The following is a 19,892-nucleotide window of genomic DNA, read 5'->3' as shown; positions in this document are numbered from 1 at the left end:
AGGCAAGGATGATTCTTCCACAGGGGAAGGGAAAAAAGAGATTTTAATTTCTTTAATGTAATGTAATCTACTGCATTTGGTTTAAGAATCTGTTCCTCTAGTTTTGCTTTGCAAGGTTATTGGATGTACTACTAGGCTCCACTTTAAACTAAATTCCTGCTTAAGTTTTTTGGACCATCAAAGTAGTTGTCCTGGTTTACAAGAACTGCAATAACAAAGAATCACAAACTGGGTGGCTTAAAACAACATAAATTTATTGTCACACACTTCTGAAGACCAGAGTCTTAAATCTGAGTGTCAGCAGGGCCATACTGCTTCTTGAACCTGTAGGAAAGAATCCTTCCTTGTCTTTTCTAGATTCTGGTGGTTTGCCAGCAACCCATGGTGCTCTTTACCTCCATTATCACATGGTTTTCTCCCGTGTCTGTGTCCAAGTTCTCCCTGCTTTTGAAGATATCAGTCATGTTGGGTTAGGGCCTACCCTAATCCAGTTTGGCCTCATTTTAACCAATAGCATCTTCAAAGACCCTGTTTCCAGAAAGGTCACATTGACAGATCTGGTGATTAGGAACTGAACATGTTTTTCTGGGGAACACAATATAATCCATAACAGTAATACACAATGTGAAGGCTGGAAATTGGTTACAAATTCTAAAGGAAGAGTTTTCCTTCTTTTTCACTTAAAATCAAAATTTCAGATAGGTAATTTTCTTATCATTCTTTTTGGGCAGAATGAAATATCACTTATCACTCAAGCCAGGATGCATTTGGGAGTGAAAACAGGCATTATTAAAAATTGTGAAGGGACCAGGAGATAAACCAGAAACTTCCCAGTTAAACTAGCATATGCAGTCACCCTACCTGAAGCCTCTGCGGGGCTTCGTGGGATCGCAGGAGGCGAGGACGACGCGGCCCGGCTAGAGGAGACAGACCACGGAGACTGGCTGATGGCGCAGATCTGGTTTATTGCGGAACTGCAGGCACTGATATACTGGGCTGGTGCGGGGAGGGCCGTTGCTGGCCCCAGCTCCCTATTGGTCCGGGCGGGCTACATGCCCTTATAAGGCTAGGCGGTAGGCTCGGCAAGCAGGGGGGGGCATGAGATGACGTGCGGTGGGAGGGCTGAAGGGCGGGCCGAGGGCGGTGACGCCCGTACCAGGCCGAGGGCGGAGCGCCCGTACCAGCCACCCTTACCCTAGCGGAAGCGGTACCTACTTCGCGCCAGAGCTGGCCAGAGAGGCAAGCCAGACTGTTGCCTGACGCTGTGCCTCACCTACCTATGGGAACAGGTTTATTTCTAGTTCACTTTGATTGTAAGGTATATGCATTTGGGGTTTCAGCATCTTGTCAGTGATCTCCTATTAGATTACCTCTATGGGCTTACGTTTTCTTTTGCTTAATGAGCTCATGAAAACCATAGCTTAGATTCATCCTTCTTTTGAAACTGCCTTCAAAGCCAAAGCTAACTTTAATGCTCTACTCAAATCTTGTTCCAGCTTCAATTAGTTCATAACATGAGTATTACTTGTTCGCTTGTCAGCACTTTGATGCATTATCTATCTATCTATCTATCTATCCATCTATCTATCTTTCTATCTGTCTTTCTATCTATCTATCTATCTATCTATCAGTGTATCTATCTATCATCTACCTACCTACCTACCTATTTGATCTAAAAAATGGAAAATCACCCTTTCTCTAGCACAGCTCTGGTAACATTTCTATCTTACCAAAAAAATAAAAAAATAAAAATTGCAACAAAGTGCTTTTGCTTTCTGAAACTCACATTCTAAGACTTCCTCCAGTTGATGTCAATGTTTATTTTTTCAGCTTGTATCATCATTGCCCTATTAGGTTTCCAAAAAATACATTCATTAAATTCATAGTCAGTATGATCAGTATGATTTGATAGTAGAATGGAATTGACAATGCATTTTTGCCTTACATAAGAAATGTTTTTCAGAAAATAGGTGGAGTATTAGCCTTTTAGGTTTCTTCAGTAATACACCAATCTGCTCATAATGTTTAATTCAGGAAGTTAGGAACTAGCTAAAGGAAGTCAGGGAACTGTTTTTTTAACCTGCTTCTGACCTATTGTACTCTCATGGGAGAGTCTGCTATTTTGTGTTTACTAGCATATAAAAGAGTAATCATAAAATGCTGAATTCTTGACTATCGACAGGTGAATTACACTCATTGTAGATGACCTTGATTTCAAGTCCTTGTTGACTTAATTATATGGAGTGGTGAAAACTATAGTTAGCTGGAATTATAAACTAACTCTTGTTTACTCCCAAGCATTTTGCTGCCCAGAAAAAGCTCTTTCATGTCAAAATACTTAATAAATCAATTTTTCTCCATTTTCGGGAACAATTATTTCTTAGCTATTACTTTTGAACTCATAAATTCCCATTAATCTGAGAGGCAGTGCTCTCTATTTCTAGGAATGAGAAGCAATGATGAGAGGAAAATATTATATTTGTTTTCTTATCTCCTCTATCAGTTACTGCCTCCATGGGTTTTTTTTTTTTAATAGAAATGCATCAATATTTGATGGTTGGCTTGTCAAAAGTAGATATTTATCTAGGATAATTTCTGAATTTGATTTAAATCAGTATTATTCTCCTATTTCTGTAAACTTGAGTGTATTACTTAATCTCTCTTCACCTCTGTAGCCTCATTTGTAAATTGGGAATTATATGTATTTAGTTTGGTATACAAATTACATGAGATAATGCTTGTGAAGTACTTAGCATTGTTGGAAAAACCTCGGTCAAGCATTCCTGAAGTGTTAACTATTGCTATTTGCTTAATGAATTAAATGTAAATCCATAACATTAAATGAAACTATAATCTGATTTTTAAAAATACAAAAATTCTGTTGTTTTAAGAGGTAGAGGATTATGATCACTTCACATATTCATGGAAGAACCAGAAACCTCTGAGGTATGGGAAATTTTTGTTTCATAGAAATATGTATCATATTCTACTTAAGGAATATGAGCCAGAAAAATCATGCACAACCTTGACATTTTTGCAATTAAATACATTTTAATATGTAGGAGATGTCACAATTTTAAGAGCATTTAATTCATTCTTGTATTATGATTGGCTGTACCTATAGCCCATTTTAAAGGGGCATCATACTCTGGACTAATGCTTGGAACAGAGAGAGGTGTGAAATATTAGACAAGAGGTTCTCAAAGTGTGGTCCCTGACTGTAGCATCCTTATCACCTAGGGACTGGTCAGAATGCCAAATCTCAGACCCCACTTCAGATTTACCGAACCAGCCAGCTTCTTCTGGGGATTCTGAATTTTGGGGGTGGAGCTCAGCAATCAGTGATTCTGATGCCCACTGCCTTTTGAGAACCCTTGCATTAGAAGTATGCCAACAATAGGCTACGATTGTAGGAAAAAGAAGGAAGTGGTCCTGTCCACTTTGGTTGAGGGGAAAATGCAAGTTAGTCACTATTTGGAGTTGGTAATTTGTTATTAATCTTAGAGATAATGCAGAATAGTTAAATTTAGTATGAAAAAAATTAGGAGATGTCCAGTAGAACCAGGTAGAGATGGTCTTAGGTTGCCATGTCACTTTAAGGGAATTGGAAGTTCTTTAGAATGCACAGAAGAGCAGACAGGGGAGATAACATTAATTTATATAGTTGAAAATATTTCTGTAAGGTTCTAGACTATGGAATCAGTTAACAAACAAATGAACAAAAAATGGAACAGAACAAAATAATCAAGAGACCAGATTTGGTTTATCATAACAAATTTTCCAGAAGCTAATGGTTCAGTAATGGTACAACATAATCAGAAGGAATGATAAATACCTCAGAGTAGGGTATCTCTATTCTCAAAGTCTGAGGATTCTTAAATGCACAATTAAAGTGAGACCAAGGAAAAGGTGAAGTCTAAGGTTCAATGATTTTGAAAGGTACAAATTCTTTACATTCAGTAATCAACTACTTCTATCTCCCACTCACTAAGAAATATTTAAATAGATATTTTGAACTGTGCAGATTGAAACTAACCTACTTTTGAGGTACTTCTTTCCTGCATGAATTATGTGAAGGTTAAATGGAAAAAAACCAAGCACTACCAACAAATGTATATGTGTGTTTGCACTGTTAGCTGCTTGGCTTCACTGAGCAAGTTTGTGACTGCCCAAGGCAAAACAATTCCATTTCACTCCTGACCCTCTGCTGTCTGCCCTGCCATGGCTGCTGTGAAGTTTTATGAGTTTGTAAAAGTGATCCTAGAAATATGTTTGAAAATAATATTATTCTGACTTAAGCATGAATTCTGTTACTTAAATTGTCAGCATATATGCACGTTAGGAAGGACAGGTTCAGGAACATTTTTAAGTCATTCAACAAGCCTCTGTCCTGTTCTTTATTTTTTTTAAAGACTTATTTTATTTATTTCTCTCCCTTTTCCCCCTGTTGTCTGCTTTCTGTGTCCATTCACTGTGTGTTCTTCTGTGTCTGCTTGTATCCTTGTCATGTGGCACCAGGAAACTGTGTTGCTTTTTTTTGTTGCATCGTCTTGCTGTGTCAGCTCTCCGTGTGTGCAGCACCCCTCCTGGGTGGGCTGCCCTTTTTTTGCATGGATGTCTCTCCTTCAGCAAGGGGCGCACTCCTTGCGAATGGGGCACCCCTATGCTGGGGACACACCTGCATGGCACAGTACTCCTTGCGCACAGGCAGCACTGCACGTGGGCCAGCTCACCACACAGGTCAGGAGGCCCTGGGTATCTAACCCTGGACCCTCCTTTTGGTAGGCGGATGTTCTATCAGTTAAGCCACAACCTCTTCCCTCCTGTCCTGTTCTGTTAACACTATTGCCTTCTAAGGAGAAAGAAAGCCCAGTTTTCTATCATTTTCTTTCTTCTTCTTGTGTCTTTAGGAAATATCAATCTTTCTAATCAGGAGTCAGGGACATAAATTTTATGATTTTCTTCTTAATGTCTTTTGGAATTAAAAATCTCTCTGATGTCAACATTAAATGTATCTATGAACTGTACCAAGAAAAATTATTTTCCCATTAATCATTCATCTACCTAAAAATTCCATTTGTCTGCTAATTTTTTATTAAACTCATATTTTATATAACATCCAATCTACTGTGTGATTCCTTCATACATATTTTCATTGCTTATTATGAAAACTTAAAATCCCTTTGAACAAACTCCCATGCAACCTCAAGCACCTTCTTGTGTCAACTGAAACTCATCTTCCTCTTGGTTTCACCAGCTCTTCAGATTCCCAGTTTATGGTGGGTACTCCCACATTCCATGGGTCACAGGGTCTCAAAACAAAGCTGGCATTCTCCTAATTTCCTATCAAGGCTTCCGAAGCACTGCTTTTTGTTGCTTTCTTTTAAAAATTATTTAACTTAATTCTTATTTTTATTGAAATTACACATAGATATGCTTTAAAAATTCAAATAGCACTACAAAGCTTATTACAAAAAAGCAGTAGTCTCCAAAACACCAAACTCGATCTCACACACCACAGTCAGGTGCAACAACTATATTTATTCCCTTGTTTAAAATTTCTTCTCGCCTACAGATCATGGTGTTTCTCTCACTCTGTCTCTGTATTTACTTAGCTTTTTATGTATCTATCAGTAATTCATCCTCCAATTCTGTGACAAGTTATTGAAATTATTTTACATATTTCAGGACAGTTCACTTTTCTATTTTCCATATATATTCTGATGAAACTTCACCATTTCTGTTTCCTCCAACTGTTTCCCTACCTGGCCACAGCCATCTTTCTTTAGGTATGATGAGCATCTAATAATATACAGAAAAGGAAGGCCATGCTAACAAAATTATGATCTCTCTGTTACCCCTCTCATTGCCTTCCTTCTAATCTTGGTAGAAGCTTGCTCCCCACTGATAACTGTTAATTCTAATTCCTTTGCTGTAGATCACATCCCTTCAGTAGATAAATAAATCCATAATAGCTTCTAATTCATTTTTTACACTTCATTTCCTTGCAATTGACTTAGTCCAGTTCTCATTGTCCTTTGCTTCACTATTACAACAGTCTCCTATGTGGTCTTATTAGATCAAGTCTGGTGCCACTTTAGTCTTCCTTCACACTGCTACAAGGGTGATTTCCTAGAACACAATTGTCATGTGACTCATTTCTTAAAATAATTTAGAATCACTCCAATGCATACATAGTAAAATATGTACTCCCTAGCATGCCATGCAAAGACAACAATGATATGGCCTCTTCCTGCCTTTGTAAACTTGTTTGTTTTTAATTGGCAACCCATTTTAAAATTGAGATAATATTTGTATATAGTGAAATACACAGTCCTTAAGTACAGTTCAATGTGTTTTGATAAATAGTACACCATTTTCAAACAAGTTCCTGGCATAATGAATTATCGCACTTCTTCAAATATGCATGAATTTTTGGTAGTACTATATATATACTATATATATATATATCTTTTCTCTCTCTATCTGGAATACTTCCTCCTCCTGCCACCTGACCAAAAGCATCTTCTGGGAAACATATCCATTCTTTCCTTTTTGCCCTCATTCCTTATGCATAACTCAGTCATGACATGCTTAATGCTTTATTGTCCCATTTTAGTCACATATCTGTATCTTCCATTGGACCATATGCCTTCCGAGGGTAAGGGCCATTCCTTAATTCTTCTATGAATACTCAATCTTTGCTACCAAGTAGATAATTAATTAAAATTTGTTGAATAAATGTACCCCAAAACACTGGATAAATAATTGTGGTTATTTGTTAAAATAGAACAGTTCAAATAAATGGAGCAGTGGTTTAGGGCAGCAGTTGGAGAGTCTTACTACCTGAGACAAATCAGGTATGTATCACCTTTGGGATTTGGTAAAATTATATAAGCCAAATATGCCTCAGCTTCACAATAGGTAAACTAGCGATATCCATTGCACTTACAGGTTATTTTAAATATTTTTACTTAATTTCTTTACAGTTCTTTGAACAGATTCTAGCACAGAGTAAACACTCAATATTATTGCTATTATTACTTATTCATATTAATAAAATGTTATATGACGATATTTAAAATTTTAGCTAATCTAAGAATGATCAAATGTTGGATCTTTTAGAAACCATTTAATTTGATCAAATAGGAATTTCTTTCATTGTATCTCTTATTGAAATTTAGGAAAAAACTTTGAAATATCAAAGCACTTATACCACTGAAATGAGATAATTCCAGATTCCTATAATCAAAGTTTGTTGTTATTTCTTTTTTATTATACCATTATTATTTTATGGTTATTATTTCACAATTACCTAATGCATAAAATTAGTTTAGCAACCAAATTTAAACCCATATTGTCAGTATTGGAGATTTTAAGAAAACCTATTAAACCATATAACAGAATGACACAGGCAAAGCCAACCTTCCACAGAAGTTCAGAGATACCTACACAACTAATCGGTTTTTGAAAAATGAGAAGAATGAAAGATTTGGAAAGTAATGCAAGAAGAGTGTATATAATTGGAAACAAATGTGATTGATTTAGAATACTTTCCAGAGGTTGATGCTGGTTGTATGAGAGATTATTTTGTAGTTCAAATATAGTGGTAGCTTTTCTTTAAATATAATTCTTTAAGGGCTCCATAATTTAACTGATGGAAAATTAATGAGTTGGCAGCCCATTCAAATGGAAGATTGTTGTTAATCAAAATAATTTTTTCCCCTACTCAATGTACAGTAGAATGTTGCTGCAATGTATTTTTATATCTGTTCAACTAAAAATAAAATCAGGATGGAGACTGCAGTTATGTTTTTCTGGATATGATCTGAATCTTTTGATTCTGAAGTTCAGTGGCTTTATTTCTGCCATCTGGTGGCTGAAAATATTTATGTTGTTGCAGTCTGCAAATCTAAAGGAATTCTACATATACACATATTCATATACTGCACCTCCTATGGAATAACTTGCCCGAACTAAACCTGGCATGCATTCTTAGTGTATTACACACAGAAAAAGGAACTATATTTGCCTTTTATGAATTCTTCAAACAAAATTTATGATGGCTTATTTTTAAAATTATTTACACTCAAATATGCTTTATTTTGCTGAGTTTTATTTCTTTGAAGTGCAACTCTTTTTTATTTTTTAAATTTCAACATGCTTTAAAGATGTTTTCCACCACTCTCTTCAACTCAGTGACTTCAGATGACAAGAAATTTTTAAGTAGTTTTAGGTTAAATTGTTAGCTTGGTTAATGTCTTTTCAAGAATAGACAAGTAAAATTAGATGCAAATGTAAATGTAAAGTGCAATTACCACTGGAGTCAAATACCAATAGTCATAGGATTGACTTTAAACATTTGAATCTTACTCATTTCTGCAAATTCCAGTTTATTGTATGCCTTCCTAGTCATGCAAAGTATGTAATGCAGCAGGAGTGGGTATGGCAGAGAGGTGGGGGATGGAAGAGAACAGGCAGATTTAAATTGTCCCAATGGAAATAAATGCAAGTTATCCCAGACTATGCAGTCAAACAAAGAATTCCTTCTCCTTTGGTACAGTACCAAACCTTGAAAGTCCTGACTCTGGATTCATGACTCTTTTTAATGGACTGTAGTTAATAGCACAATTATAAAAATGTCCTATCATCAATTGTAACGAATGTTCCACATCAATGCAAGGTGCTAATAATAGGGTGGTATAAAGGAATCCTGTGTTTTTTTCCATAATTGTTCTGTAAATACACAACTTCTCTAATAAGGAAACATAAATAAATAAACAAACAAACAAACAAACAAATAAATAAATAAAACCATTTGGTTACCAGGAACCCTACTGTCCTGTGTCTTTCAGATAGGACTTTTAAACTCTGAGGGAAAATTCTTACTCTAAAAACAAGATTAGTCCTGTGTGGCTTATTTCCTTTAGCTTTTGTAGCTACATGTGCGAGGATGGTTCAGTATAGATAAGAATATTTTCAATATTATCTGAAGTTATATTTGCCATTTCTTTTGGATGTTCTGTTTTTGTATTGTTGTTGTTCTGTTTTGTTTTATTTTTTGGAAAAGAACATGAAATTTTGCAGCAAATTATCTGAATTCTAGGTCTAGTTCTTTCTACTAATTGACCTCACTTGTGCTTTGGGCATCAGTAGACTCATCTGTGAAATGGGGATAATGATCACACATACCCTATTTGCACAAGAAATTTTTTTGATGATCAAGAAATACATTGTTTATGAAAGACCTTATTTGATTGCTCAAAGGTTTTAAACAATTATTTTTCATCACCTTTTCTCTATTTGCTTTTCTCTAATGCTGATTCCCAATCCAGCCAGTTCAAAAAAGAAGAAAAAATAGTATTTAATAGAGAAGGAGAATACCTTTTGAGAGAGAGCAGTTTTCCACAAAGGGTCAGCTTACAATATATAGCCTAAGTATGTGGAGAGCTACAGGATGTGATTTAAGGAGAGTAAGACTGAGGCCATTCCCAAATAACTGCTTCCATCTACTGCTGCCAAACTCAACTCAAATCCTGCAATGAAGTAAGCAACCATTTTAGGTCTTGATGACACCTCCTCTTTAAAAAGTCCCTACCAAAGTGAAAACACTCTATGGGGTCCAGTTTTATTGTTACCAACTATTTATCAACCATCTTAACAAGTAGGGCATAAGCCTTATTAGCTATCAAAAATATCTTGAGATGTCATCTAGGGCAACCCAGGTTTTACTTGGTGGATTTTAACCAAGCAGTTTGAAATTTTGACCATCAAATTTAATGTTCTCCACTCTCCATTGCCAACGTGTTTGACAAAGCTACAATCTTGTTGATAAAAGATTGTGTTTGCCATTTTCCTTATGCCTTTTTCTTCTTAAGCTTGGATTTCTTTGAATGAGTGCATGAGTGAATGAGAGAATGAGTGAACAAGCACTTATGGGGTACCTAATGTGTGCTAAGCATTATTTCAGGCACTTTCTAGAGTCAAAACACTTGACCAAAATTGCAGTGACATTTTCTATATGAGAGTGTTCTTGCCATTTTAAATGTTTTCCAGCATGAAGCATGTTAACAATATGTAAATTTCTATTTCACTAAAAGAGGAAAAGAAAAAGGTTATAATGTATTTTAAACAATGTGTTGCTGTATAAGACTAACATAATTGTAGTTAACTAAAATCTCTTGGGAAATGTCAAAGAAATACTTGATTTCTTCTTAAATGATATTATCTATGAAGGAACAAGTAATTTCAAATATGATCCTTAATTAAATGCCCTTAGACTATCTATTCTTCATTCATTCATTCATTCATTCATTCATTGTCAATACTAATCCTGGAATTGTGCTAAGTGCTAGGGATAAAAAGTGTTGCTCACAAAGATGTTAAGGTGCTACTGCTAGGATGATGTGTGTAAATATTCAACAAAGCCCCTTGCTTTAAGGGGCTTATAGTCTAATAAGGGAGACAATCTACTATGCAGCATGACAAACACAATATGACAAGTATTTAAAAGGTAAGCTGCAATCAGAAAGAATAGCATTCAGCTTCAGAATAAGAATGAGAAAAGTGCACAGAATAGAAGAAAAGGAAAGAGAATTAAATGACAAAGAGAAGCTTGTGAAATAGACATGATAGATAGAGATGTGGGTAAGAATTAGCATTCTTGTGCAATATATGTAAGAGTATAGAGAGTTAAACTAAAATTCAAATGATATATTCCAAAAGAATAGAAATGGACTAATAAAAATATTATACATGCAATAATCACTGAAAGTTTTTCTTTCTCTCCCTCACTTGTGTATTAGCTATGCTAATAATGAAGTTAGTTTAAAACTGAATCCTTAAGCATTTTGCCTATCTGGTTCAAATTCAATATCTAAAAACATCAGAATATCATTAATGGCAAATCCATATATAAGAATGGGTTTGGACCTCAAGCTGCCATGAGACAGGTGAGAGCATCATTCTTGCCTCCTGTCAGGCAATGGAGAAAACTTACAGAATATAGCAAGTATTTTAAATATTGTTAGCAGAAGGGAGGAGGTATATTAATCACCAGATCCTGAAGCCTCAGCAAACATATGGGGACTCTCTGACTCCATTAAGACATTACAGCTGAGTACATGGGACCTGCACTCTGAGGGCAATCCTGGAGAATTGGTTCCAAAAGTAGATCAGTGACTTCTGCGAAGATGGGGAATTAGACAGGTGGAGGGATCACATCTCTCCAAGAAAAATAGCTAGATGACAGGCAGAGACTGTCTGGAAAGTTGCTCTGGGACTCAGGACATCAAGGGAATGTGAGACATCACCCAGAAGAGAGAGGGGCAAAGGAAAAGAGTCTCAGCTGGCTGAAAACTACAATGAGTAAAGCTGTAACAGCAGCAGTAGGTGCCCTTCCCCCCAACTATGGAGCAAATAGCAGGCTGCAGACCACAGTATGAATTGCAGTGGCTGTGGACTGAGGGGGCTGCAGGGGTTCTCTTTCCCAAGAAATGATAGAGGGAGGGACACAGCCTAAGACAAATTCAGATTTTGGCCAAGAACTTGGTCTACATTATTGAAGGAGTCACATACTTGCAGGTCAGGAGGGGTCACAACATTGTTTGCCCTGAGAGTCAGGTGGGAGCTAAAGGTAATTTGCCTTCTCAAACAGCTTCCCTACTGCCCCAGGCTGGTTGAGGAGGCAGATGGAGGGAGAGTGTGGCCAGCCAATGGTGGAGAACAACATCTGAGAAAGTTTGTAAGGCTTGGCAATCCATGAAGACGTTGCTTCTGCATCACCCACTCACCTGAGGCATTATACTAAATGCATTCCCCCTAGCACCTGGAGTCTTAGCTGAAAGATCTGTCAAAGAAAGTACCGTCTGCTGCTCAGACGGAAAAGTGAACAAAAAAGGGAAAAATAAATAAAAATATGTAAAAAGACAAGCAGATGCCTCTCCAAAGTCCTTGGAAACTGGCCCATCACTGAGACCTTTTTTCTGTTTTGAGCAGTCAAACAGGGACAATCCTAGGTATCTAGAACAAGTTGAACCAAGAGTCAAAGAATAATGGTAGTACAAAGCTACTTAATAGTAAATCTCTAGGCAAGAGAGAGAAAGTGGACAACAGAGTAAACTCAGTATGAGAATCAGATGCCTAGACATCATCAAAAAATTGTAAGCCATACTAAGGAAAAGGAAGATATTACTTAGGCAAAGGAACAAATCAAAATTCCAAATAAGACAGGACTCAAAACCATTAATCAAAAAAGTTCATACAAATCTCTTAAATCACAGAGTTGAAGGACAACATGGCTAAAGAAATTAAAGACATTGAAAAGACACTGGGAGAGCACAAAGAAAAATTTGAAATCTTGGATAGAAAAATAACGGAGCTTATGGGAATGAAAAGACAAAATAAGTTAAAATTAAAAATACAATAGAGGAATTCAAGAGCAGATTTGAAATCATGGAAGAAAGAATCAGCAATGTAGAGAAAAAAGCAACTGAAATCGAAGATAAAGAAGAACAGCAAGAATAAGGAATGTTAAAAATTGAGCCTCCCTGGCACTGAGGGATCACTACCACATACCAGCTGAAGATGCAACTAGAAAATGACCTTGAATTAAAGGTTCAACACGGATCAGCAGAATATCCCTGTCTACATATAATAACATGACTTCAAAATGCTGTTTGACCTAATGTAAGGGGGAAATGGAAAGGAGAAATGAGAATTTAAGGCTATGAGTCTCTAAAAAAGAGTCTGGAGGTTGTCAGAAGGAATGCCCTTATGCACAACTGAGCAGAGTCTGAGAGACAGATAAAGTAGATACAACCGCAGGTATTGGTTCTTTTGAGGAATAAAGAGACCCATGGGTTCTATGGTCATGGCAGATGGGGTTCACTGCCATGGCAGATGCCCCTTCTTTGGAGCTGGTGTTTCTGCGTGATGGAATTGGACTCAGAGGGGATCTTTTTTCACAAGACTTGCATGCTACTTTATTGGAATTGTAGTTGGTGCTGGGGTTTTAGATATATTTAGGGGATTTGAATCTCTGGACTGATAATATGACACCCAGGCCCAGAGCCTCAACAGACTTCAGCTCCTACACTTTGATTTATTGGACTTACCCCACTCAGTTAACATCGAGTTGAAGAAGGTCAACCACCACACCATGGAGCCTAGAGTGTCTACAACTGAAAGCAGGAGGAGTGCATCCAGTATCCATGTGGAATCTAAGCCCCCACTTGACATAGATGTGCAATGGACACAACCAATCCAATGTCCACAGAGAAAATGTGGAATGGGTGAGGGAAGGGTAACCATGGTGGCTGCTGGGTTTGGGGAATGGGAGGAAGAGATGAGATGTGGAGGCATTTTTGGGACGTGGAGCTGTCCTGGGTGGTGCTTCACGGACAATTATGGGACATTATAGATCCCCTCAGGGCCCACTGGATGGAACGTCGGAGAGTGTGGGCTATGATGTGGACCATTGACTATGGGGTGCAGTGATGCTCAGAGATGTACTTACCAGGTGCAATGGATGTGTCACGAGGATGGGAGAGAGTGTTGCTGTGGGGGGAGTGGGGGGTGGGGGCGGTGGGGTTGAATGGGACCTCATATTTTTTTAATGTAATTTTTAAAAATAAATAAATAATTTAAAAAAATTGAGCAGAGGTTCAGGAAGTTGAATGATAAAACCACGAGCACAATTTATGTATTATGGGAGTTCCTGGAGGCAATGAGAAAGAAAAAGGGTCATAACGAGGAAATATTGGCTGAAAATTTTCCAACTCTCATGAAAGACATGAATACACATGTCCAGGAAACATAGTGTACTCAATTAGAATAAATCCAAAGACACATAATATAGAATGCCAAACGCCAAAGATAAAGAGAAAATTCTGAAAGCAACAAAGGAAAGGTGAAACAACACATACAAAGAATGTTCAATAAGATTTAGTGTGGCCAGGTCTTCAGAAACCATGGAGGCAAGAAAGAAGTGATATAATATAATTTCAAGACTGAAAAAGAAAAACTGCATGCCAAAATTCTTTATCCAGCTCAACTGTCCTTAAAATATGACAGAGAACTTAAAATATTCATAGATAAACAGAAACTAAGAGAGTTTGTAAATAAGAATCCAGCTCTGCAGAAAAAAATTAAGGTAGCTCTGCAGCCAGAAAACACAAGAGAGAGAGGTTTAGAGGAGAGTGTAGAAATGACTACCAGAAAGGGTAACCAAAAGGTGAAAAGATGGACACAAATGAGATATGACATGTGAAAGCCAAAGGTTAAAATGACTGAAGTAATAACATTGAATGTTGGATTAAACTCCCCAATCAAAAGACATAGACTGACAGAATAGGTAAGAAAAGATGAACCATCCATATGCTGTCTGCAGGAGCTTAGACCCAAGGATGCAAATAGACTGAAAATGGAAGGCTGAAAAAAGATATTTCATGCAAATAGCAACCAAAAGAGAGCAGGCATAGCTGTACTGGTGCCAGACAAAATGGACTTTAACTGCAAAATATTGATAAGAGTTGCAGAAGGCCATTATATATTAATAAAAGACAGAGTCTACCAGGAAGGATTGACAGTCATAAATACCTAATCACCTAACTAGGGTACACCAGAACACAGGAAGCAAACTCTGGCAAAACTGAAAGGAGAAATAGATGTCTCTACAATATCACTATGTGTCAACATACCACTTACATCAATAGATAGAACAGCTAGACAGGCTATCAACAAGGAAACAAAGAACCTGAACAATATTAGAAACAAGCTGAACCTGACAGACATAAACAGAACATTGTACCCCAAATCAGCAGGTTATACTTTCTTCTCATGCGCTCATGGATCTTTCTCCAGGATAGACTACGTGTTGGGTCACAATACAACTCTCAAAAAATTTAAGAAGATTGAAATTACACAAAGCACCTTTTCTGATCATAATGGAATAAAGCTGGAAATCAATAATAGAAGGGAAAAGGGAAATTTTGTAAATATATGGAGGCTAAAAATACGCTCAAACAATCAGTGGGTCAAAGAAGAAATTGCAAGAGAAATTAGTAGATATATCAAGATGGATGAAAATGAGAGCACAATTATATCAAAATTTATGGGGTACAGCAATGGCAGGGCTGAGAGGGAAAAATAGCCCTAAAAGCCCATATTTTAAAAGCAGAAAGAGCTAAAATCAAAGCTCTAACTGAACATCTGGAGGAACTAGAAAAAAAATAGCAAGCCAATCATAAAGCAATCAGAAGGAGAGAAATATCAAAGATCAGAGCAGCAATAAATGAAATTGAGAACAAAAAACAGAGAAAATCAACAAAACCAAGAGCTGGTTCTTTGAAAAAAAAATAAATAAAATGGACAAACACTTAAGAAGAAAAACAAAGTAAATAAGAGAGAAGATGCAGTTAAATACAATCAGGAGTAAAAGGGGGAGGGTATTATTATTGACCCTACAGAAATATAAAGGATCATAAGAGGATATTATAAGAAACTATAGGCCAACAAATTAGACAACCTAGCCAAAATGGACACATTCCTAAAAATGCACAAACAACACATTGACTCCACAAGAAATATAAGAACTCAACAAACCAATTACAAGCAAAAAGATTGAATCAATCATCAAAAATCTTCCAACTCAGAAAAGTTCAAGACCAGATGGCTTCACAGGCGAATTCCACTAAACATTTTGAGAAGTACTAAAACCAATCCTTTTTAAACTCTTCCAAAAAATTGAAAAGGATGGAAAATTACCCAACACATTTTATGAAGCCAATATCACACTCACAACAAAGCCAGATAAAGATACTACAAGAAAAGAAAATTACAAATCAATCTCTTCAATGAACATAGATGCCAAAATTCTCAACATATACTTGCATATCAAATCCAACAGCAAATAAAAACAATTATACTTCATGACCAAGTGGGCTTTATTCCTGATATGCAAGAGTGGTTCAACATAAGAAAAACAATTAATGTATTAATAATGCCACCTTAACAAATCAAAGGAAAAAAACACATCTTGATTGATGCAGAAAAGGCATTTGACAAAATCCAGCATCCTTTCTTGATAAAAATGCTTCAAAAGATAGTACAGAGGAGTCGAGGCAAGATGGTACTGTTTAAGTGGGCACTCACCACCTCTCTCACAAAAAACGGCTGAGAAGGAGCAAGATCCTGCCTGAGTGAGTTGTTTTGGGAACACACAGAGCAGGAGGCTTCAAGGCATCCATCTGGAAGGAACAGGACAAAGAGATAAAAAGCCCAAGGGAAAACATTCATGCTGGAGTTTGTAAGTATATGTCCAAAAGACTTGAATCTTTGGGCTGTCCATATACCAGCTGAGCCCTGAGCCTCAGCAGCATTGCAACACCTACTCTCCAGTTCATTGGACTCACCCAGGACAACTAACAAGGAGGTAAGGATGGACAACCACCACACCAAGGAACTGAGAAAAGTCCACAAATGCAAGCAAGAGAGTCCCAGTCATCAGCCATATGGGATCAAGGCACCCTCTAAATTAGAGGTGGAGTGGGCATCACCATCCCAGAATCCTCAGGATTGAGGAATAAAATATGGACTAGAATGGACTTATTGGTATTCTACTATAGACTTATTTTGATTCAGCAATGGAAGAAATTATATCATTGATGTGGAGACAGTGGCCACTGGAGGTGCTGAAGGCAGGGAAAGGGAAAAAGGTGTAATATGGGGGCATTTTCAGGACTTGGAATTGTTGTGAATGAGCTTGCAATGACAGATACGGGCCATTATATATCCTGCTGTAACCTACAGAATTGACTGTGAGAAAGTGTAAACTACAATGTAAATTATAATTCATGCTTAGTGTCAATTTTCCAAATGTGTTCATCAATTACAATGAATGTACCACACTAATGAAAGAAGTTGTTAATGTGGGGAAGGGTGGGAGGTGTGGGGAGTGGGGCATAAGATAAACCCTTATGTTTTTTATGTAACATTTTGTGCAATCTAAGTATCTTTTAAAAAAATTTAAAAAATGTATTTAAAAAAAGGAAAGATAGTACAGAAGGAAAGTTCCTCAACATAGTAAAGGGCATATATGAAAATCCCACAGCTAACATCACAGTCAATGGGGAGAGGTTGAAAGTTTTCCCTCTAAGATCAGGAATAAAACAAGGATGCCCACTATAACCATTGCTATTCAACATTGTGCTTGATGTTCTATCATGAGCAATTAGGAAAGAAAAAGAAATAAAAGGCATCCAAACTGGAAAAGAGAAAGTAAAACTCTTACTATTCGCAGATGACTTGTTCCTATATTTAGAAAACCCTGGAATATTTTACAAGAAAGCTATTTGAATTAAAAAATGAGTTCAGCAAATTGACAGGATACAATATCAACATGCAAAAGTCAGTAGCATTTCTATACACTAATAATAAGAAAATTGAGGAGGAAATCAAGAAATTCCATTTACAATAGCAATAAAAAGTCTCAAATATCTAGGAATTAATTTCACCAGGAATGTGACAGATCTGTATTCAGAAAACTACAAAATACTATTAAAAGAAATCAAAGAAGACCTTCCTAAATAATTGGAAGGATATTCCGTGTTCATGGATTGGAAGATTAAACATCATGAAGATGTCAATTCTACCCAAATTGGTTTATAGATTCAATGTAATACCACTAAAATTCCAACAGCCTACTTTACAGATATTGAAAAGTCAATTACCAAATTTTTTTGGAAGGGAAACATCCTAAAAAATTTTAAGAGTCAAGTCAGAGGACTCATGCTCTCCGACCTTTAAGTGCGTTATAAAGCTCCAGTTTTCAAAACAGCATGGTATTGGAATAAAGATAGACACATTGATGAGTGAAACTGAATTGAGAGTTCAGACATAGACCCTCATATCTATGGTCACCTGATTTTCAGTAAGCCTACCAAGCCCAATTTTCTGGGACATAATAGCCTCTTCAACAAATGGTTCTGGGAGAACTGGCTATCTTAACCAAAAGAATGAAAGAGGACCCCTATCTTATACTCTGTACAATCATCAACTCAAAATGGATCAAAGACCTAAACATAAAACCAGGACCATAAAAATCCTAGGAGATACCAATGAAGAAACATCTACAAGACCACGTAAGTGGGGGGATCTCTTCAACCTTACACCCAAAGTATGAGCAACAAAATAAAAAATAGATAAATGGGACTTCCTCAAATTTAAACATTTCTGCAACTCAAAGGACTTTGTGAATAGGGTAAAAAGGCAGCCTACTCAATAAGAGAAAATATTTGGAAAACACATGCCAATAAGAGTCTAATAGCCATGATATATGAATAGATCCTATAACTCAACAATAAAATGATAAATGAACTGATTTAAAAAATGAGCAAAAGACCTGAAGAGACATTTTTCTAAAGAAGAAATACAAATGGAGAAAAAACACATGAATAAATGCACACCATCACTGGCTATTAGGGAAGTCCAAATCAAAGTTTCAATAAGATATTATTTCACACCTATTAGAATGGCCACTATTAACAAAACGGAAATCTACAAGTGTTGGATGTGAGAGATAGGAATGCTTATTCACTGCTGATAGAAATGTCGAATGGTACAGCCACTGTAAAAATCTGTTTCGAGGTTCCCAATGAAGTTAGATATAGGTCTACCATGTGACCTGGCTATACCAATACTAGGTGTATACCCAGAAAAACTGAGAGCACTGACACGAACAGACATCTGCATACTGATGTTCACAGCAACATTAGTCACAATTGCCGAAAGATGGAAACAATTCAGGTGTCCATCAACTGAAGAATGGATAAGCAAATTATGGTATAAACACAGGATGGAATATTATTCAACTGTAATAAGAAATGAATTCGTGAACCATATGACATGGGTGAACCTAGAGGACATCATGTTGAGTGAAGTAAACCAGGCACAAAGGACAAGATTATATGACTGTGCTATTATCAACTAAATATAATGAGCAAACTCATGGAGTTAATAGCTAGAGTGTAAGTCACCAGAGAAAAGAATGTGGTTAGAAAATGGAAAGCTATGGTTTAATATGGGCAGAACTGGTGAAAAGATATTTGGAAATGTTTGGAAATGAATAGAAGTGGTGAAAGCACATCATAGGGTTTATAATTAGTAGTGCTAACAATGGGCATGAAGGTTGTTTGTTTTTGTTTTTTAACTAAGGAAAATGCTCTAATATTGATTGAACTGATGAATGCACAACTCGATGATTATACCAAATGTCATTGGTTGCACACTTTAGATGAATTGTACTGTTTATGAACAAAAAAAATAATAGGGTGGGTTGGAAGAAAAATACACCAAATATAAAATACAGAATATAGTTAGTAGTAGTATTTTGACAATGCTCTTTCATAATTTCTTTCAAATGTTTTGCAACAATGCAAGGTATTTGTGGCAGAGTGATACATGGGAGCCCTGTATGATGTTATGCATGTTTGTTTTATAAGTTCACAACTTTTACTATATACTTATTTTTTACATAGTTTCATTTATAAATGAAATACTTCAATAAATTGTTTTTTAAAAAAAAGAATTTTTTGAATGTAAGGAAGCATATGAGAATTTATGAATCTTATATTCTCTACCAAGAAATGCTGATATGTGATAAAATTTACAGTGCTATTTTTTACACAGGAATGCATGAATATTTTAGTGTTTCAAAATTTTGGTATCTATTTCTTGTATTCTATTTAGAAAACTGTGGAGAATATGATAAATGTTTAACATTTGAATATGCTGGCTATCAAATAATTATAAGTATTATGGCACAGAGGACCCCCCAAAAAATCTACCTAATGTTCTATTTATTCTAAGGCAGGATCATTTATAATAACAAAATA

At 36.3% G+C, this 19,892-nt stretch overlaps 1 protein-coding gene across 1 annotated transcript in view; it reads left to right on the top strand.

Moving 5' to 3' along the window:
- Positions 1-19,892, top strand: part of CD36 (CD36 molecule (CD36 blood group)) — a 323,059-nt gene that overhangs the window by 9,634 nt on the left and 293,533 nt on the right. The window lies entirely within an intron of this gene.

This window comes from Dasypus novemcinctus, chromosome 5 (assembly GCF_030445035.2).
Source record: "Dasypus novemcinctus isolate mDasNov1 chromosome 5, mDasNov1.1.hap2, whole genome shotgun sequence".
Lineage (NCBI taxonomy): Eukaryota > Metazoa > Chordata > Mammalia > Cingulata > Dasypodidae > Dasypus > Dasypus novemcinctus.
This window is presented reverse-complemented; position numbering and strand designations above follow the sequence as displayed.